The following is a 5,841-nucleotide window of genomic DNA, read 5'->3' as shown; positions in this document are numbered from 1 at the left end:
GAACCAGACTAACAGGACGGAGTGCTGGGACATGTTAGGTAATGTGTAATAATGTTACAACTTCCCTAGCAGGATTGTATATAAAGTACATGTGTGTAATTACTGATCACTATGTATAATTATTAATTGTACACATATATGACAAAAAATGAGAGAGGAATATGTAACGTTGATGTGAACCAGTGTTAAACTTTACTGAAAAGCTATAGCAGTCAAGTACCTTCTTTCATGAAAAATGCAGAAAAATTTCTTCATTTAACAAATGATTTTCCTGTCTTCTAGAGACATTCTCTGCACTCTGCCTCATGCACAGATATAATGGCTCCATAACCCCATTTAAGACCGAAGTTTGCCTCTGCATGGACACCAGTGTAACTACCCTGGAGTAATTACTTTTCTTGACCCACTCCAGACCAGTGCAGGGTGGGGAACTGGAGAGGGGGCATAAATGGTTACTCTGGAATAGATGTGGAGACTGGTATTAGGTGCAGAGATGTAGAATTTGAAGCCACTCAGAATTTGTTTCTTTGTGTAGATGAGAGAACTGCACAGAGGAAGGTTTATCTTTATAACTGCCTCAGCTGAGTTATGATTAATCCTAAGGATATGGGATGACGTTTGAACATGAAGCTCCTCTTGTGCAATGAGTAGTATCTCATGCTTGTTCTGACTTATGTGCTGATTCATAAAAGAGTGTTTACTCTTGTAATTGAACTGCTTATGCAGACAGTCGTGTAATGGTCCCAGGAGCACTACCTGTATCACTTGGATGCTGTTCTCCTGTCCTTGTGCTCCTGAAGCAAGGTACAGATGTCTGCAAAGCAAGGCAGCATTTGGCGTGCAGGATGGCTGCGACTGCTGGAGGCTATGGCCAGGAGCAGGAGTGAATGAGCAGTCAGTGAATGCCACCTTTCAGGGCCCAGAGCTGAAAGGGTACCGTTGTTATCTGCATGCCTCCCCGACTGCATCCCATGACCTGGTGAGTGGAGCCGTTCGCGGTGGATCCAGGCACAGACAACAGAGCTGGGATACTCTCCCGTCTCCTTGCCAGTGGTATCCTGTGAGCAAGGATTGGAAGTTCATGGCTGGTTCACTCTTCCTTGTGGGCCTTCTCACTGATGGCAAGGCACGCTCAGTGCTGGGCTGACCAGTGTAATGTAAACTGTTTCTTGATACAAAACACTCAGAGACCCCCAATAATAACCATATGGAGTGCAGTGTCAGTTTATTTTATATCACCAGGGATTGAACGGCAGGACCACCAGTACTGTCTTAGCCTCACTCTGAAAGAAAAAGATCATGGGCCTGGCTGCCAGAGATGGATTTTCTATGGTTTTCCTTGCTGCAGCTCTGCTGGAGAGGCTGCTTGTTCCCACGTGCTCCAGAAGGTGAATCATTCATTTAAGTTCACTCATTAATTGAATTTGGTTTGTTCCGCTCTGTCATGCATCAGCACAGGCTTCTCAGGTGCTCAGTTCAAGATGGCAAATCAACAACCAACTACTAACTTGCCATTGAGCAGGCAGTGTTGCTGGGAAACTACTGTTCCTGTTCAGTAGCTGCAGAGGAAGCCAGCCAGTTGTCACACCTAGATGGTTTGCAGGTGTAAACTTCTACCTTTCAACTTTCCTTTCTGAACAAAGTTATTCTATTCCAGGTTAGTGTTCAGCAAATGGACACTTCTGCTCCTGTGTTTTCACCAGTTCTGCTTGCTCCCACTCCTCTCACCATCCTTTTCCCCTCCAGATCTCATCTGTATTGCAGACAGGCCCTCATGGGGGTAGGAAAAAAGAGGAAGAGCCAGGAGCATACAAGTAGAAAAATGGTAACTAGAGGAGAAATGAACAAAGAGAGATGAGGAAAGAGCCCAGCCACAGCTGGACTCAGACTTGTCTGAGCCTGGTGTGCATTTGCTCAGTGCAGCTTCAGGAAACACGGGGAAACAGCAGTAGGGCTACAGGGTGGTGTGTGTGGACACTCGTCTTGGGGAGAGGAAATTGTTCCTGGTTAGAGAGACCTGTTGCAAAGGCATTTCACTCTTCCCGTTCGCTGTGAAGGAGATGTAGGTGTCTGACTCCAGCAGACTGCTAAATTGTGTTACCTAAGTCTACATCCCTCCTAAGTCTAGTTGTCTAAGTTGAGGGTGTCCACATGTGAACCCAGTGTTTATTGTCCCCATTTTGAGATGCAAAGGCATAATCAATACAGTTGACACAGTCTGGCGAGTTTTTAGTCTCATCTTGCAGCAGACAGCTGGCTGTGATTCAGGTGTCCCTTCTTAGAGTCTGCTGACTGCATTAACCCTTCATCTCCCGGGACTACAAGAGCTGGGTCTTTCATGTAGACACCTAAAATTTGCCAGCACAAACCCCTCTCTACTTCAGTCTGGGATGATTTGTTGATTAAAGTTGTCTGTATCTTTACTTAAAGTGTAGAAGAGCAGTTAGGCTAGACACTGAGCTTTCACACAGCAACGGCAGCACAGTGGGAGGGGATGAGACGCTGGGTGGAGGAGTTGCTCCTTTTAAGGGTGGAGAGCACCACCGGAGGGCTTCCCCATACTCCCCTCCATCCCCAACCCCTGGGGTTGGGCAGGCAGTGCTCTTCCATCTGGAAAGTCTGTGAGGAATGCCAAAGCCCCTCTCTGTTGGTCTGACCCGCACGAGTTTCACACAATGGCCAGCCTGTTTGAGGGCACGTTATTACCCACTGAGAAGTAAGTCCCTACAGTGGGAACTTGTTTTGAATTCGCGGGCATTGATCTTGTTTGTTTATCTATTTATTTATTTATCTTGACTTCAAAACCAGAATTTTCTCCATAAAAACATTTATAGGGGCTGTTGGAAACGCTGGTTTTGCTCTGAAAAGATGGATAACGAAACCAGAAGCAAGCCTGGTTCTCTACCCAGCTCTGGTCAGTTCTACAGAAACTGAGAAGTTTCAAAACTCAGTATTGGAAAAACGATCGGTTTGAGTCCAGAGCCCAGTTAGCTTCTGTTTTGCTGTACAGCCTTGTGGATGTGAAATTCTGAGCAACAGAAAAACAACAACAACAAAACTCAAACAACAAACAAAACAGAAAAAACCCCTGAGCAATATCACAGCTTTCCTTTTGCAGTCTTTTTTAGATGTGATTTCATAATTTACTAGTATTATTTTGTGCTTCTTTTTGTTCCCATTGCAGATACTTCTGCAAATATAAGGTATGATGTTCCACGTAGTATGTCAGCGACATGTTGAATACATTGTTTTCAGAGAGCCTGCGATAACACCACTTTCTCTAGTGCAAATATATGATGTTACTTTGCTGTTTTTTCTTAAATTTACTGATGTAATTAGGGAAGAAAAATAATTTTCACTAGCAATATAAACAAATCCAACAACATTTTATCCCCAGCTTTCAACTTCCTATGCTTAGCATATTTCTGGAATGAATGAGAATGTCACAAACCAACATACAAGCATAATAAAACCCACAACATTTCACGTGCCAGTAACCTGATATTAATTTGGAGTGTTTCTGCCAACTCCATCATCCATGTGTGCTGGAGTGTGGTCTTCAACATCATGTTCACTTCTGACAGCCCGATCCTCCCTCAGACTTGCAGCGTTCATCCGGATCTTTTTGCTGACGACTCGCTTTCTGCTTTCCAACATTAATTTGTAAGCCTGTCTGCCCCAGCTCTCCACCGGTTATGTTCTCTCCTCAGCCTCTTCGCCTCAGCCATCTTTTGATTGCCTTGTTAGGAACAGACTTTTTAAACAACTGACTGGACTCACTGTATTAATGCAGACTTTATACTCCATCCTCTGCATTGATCCTTGCATCTCTGTAAGCCGTAAAGCCTTTTCCTGAAGTTCCTATTGCTCTTGCTTCGTGGATCTAGGAAAATAATAAACCCTAGACGCATTTTCCTCCCATTTCTCATCTCACTCAGACCTTAGCATCAGTTTCTCAGGACATAACACAGGGTACTGGAGTGCACTGGGTGTCAGGGTAGACCTGACCCTTCCAGGCTTTTTATAACCTGGGAGGGAAATGCTGCAGCTCCTTCCAACCTTGTGATGTATGCAGCTCCAGAAAGCCTCAAAGGGCACAGCGAGTCCATAGCATCAGCGGGAACTTGTAGTTTCTGTGTGCTCAGCAGCCTCCTAGTTATCACAGATTTATATTCAGATTTTAGGTTAGTTCTACATTTACCAGGAAATGCCCTCACTTTCATGGCTAGGTCTCTAGTTAAAGGTTTATAGGAAACAGTTGCAAAGGCATGACTTCGATTTCCCATTTCACTAGAGCATATGAAGTTGCTTGTTTAACATAAACTTCACAGGAAACATTTCTTTTGACTTCTCAGGATTTCTGCCTGGCCTTCCACTGTAAATATGGCTATCTCAGTGATGTAGCCCAGATCTTGATGGAAATATGGGTTAAATGAGGTGATGGGTGTTTGGTGACCTTTTATGGCAAACAGAATAGTCTGCATCCCTTTGATGGGTGCTGCCTTGAAACACTACAATTACTAAGTGGATCAGCGGTGTCTTACTTGCCCCTTACCCTGCTTGCTGCCTTCTGTGTTTTAAATCATCTCTATTGAGGGAAACTTAACCTTTTTCTGAGTTTTCTACAGCATCTTCTGCTTTCCTCAACCATGGCTGAAGCATCTAAGCAACAGAAACACAAATAAATTGTTATAATGTTAGAGGTGAATAATTTATCTTTAAGGGATTATTTTTTGTATCAATAATCTTTGAAAGGAAAACTGGATTCACTTGCCTGCATAAAATTGGGTGGAAGGACACCTGTATGTTTATAATCTAGCTGTAAATTAATATTTCAATTGAAATTATGTCTTCTGTGATTAAAAAGTCCTGTCTCAAGTGGCAGGTCTATTGTCACACTTGAGCAGTCAGGGAGTAGCTGTCCTGTGGTACTGGGGATAGGTATAAATAGATTTGCATCCACAAAACATGACTAGGCACTTCTTGAGTTACAAGGGTGTAAATAAATTCCTAGAGCCTAAGCTATTGTCACCTTGGTGTTTGTAGACAATCAGATTAAACTAGAACATATTTTACAATAGGTTCCTCTATATATGCTCCACAGCCTAGGAAAAAAAAGTCTTTGAAAAACAAACTTTTGGACAATTAAGTACCTCCAGCAACAACAAAAATAGACCAATTTAATAGAAACTGCACGATGATTCACCTTATTGCATTTTCTCCACAGGTTCATGTGGTAAGTGCCTCTCCCCGGCAGCAAGAGAGAGAAGAGACAGGCCTTGTATGTACGTCCGTGATGCACATCAGATGAGAACACTGGAGATGATAACCGTTGATGACCTTATGAGTAATCGTCAGGGAGCTTGAAGTTTCATCTCTGCCTTGAATTTTAGAAGGTCAAAAATGGTTACTCATCTTTCAAGAACAATTTCTTCTTTAGGAAGCCTCAGCTAGCAGAAACCATCATTGCTACTTAGTAACATACAGTTCTTCAATGCAAAATGTCAATAGCATAATTCTCTTTGTGAAGAATGAATTTTGTATTGTTTTCCTCTGTCTTATTCTGCTTGCAGCTATGATATTAATGTAGCATCTGTTTCTCCAGTTGGCATATACTGTATGGGGAGTGTAGATTATATTATCTTTTATTAGCTTTTGCCTCATACAGGCAAAAAGAGTTTGGCTGGAGTGGTGCTTCATTAACACTGCATTGAGTTTTGCAGTGTAATTTCTAAATCTTTGAAATCCCAGTATAAAGAATGAGAATGAGTGCTTGTGAGGATATTCTTTTTAGTACTTTCTGATGGCAGAAAAAGTCCCCCCCTCCCCCTCCTCCTTTCA

The sequence above is a fragment of the Buceros rhinoceros genome, unplaced genomic scaffold (genome assembly GCF_000710305.1).
Source record: "Buceros rhinoceros silvestris isolate BGI_N320 unplaced genomic scaffold, ASM71030v1 scaffold2468, whole genome shotgun sequence".
Lineage (NCBI taxonomy): Eukaryota > Metazoa > Chordata > Aves > Bucerotiformes > Bucerotidae > Buceros > Buceros rhinoceros.
The sequence above is the reverse complement of the archived record's forward strand: the minus strand, read 5'-3'. Positions refer to the sequence as shown.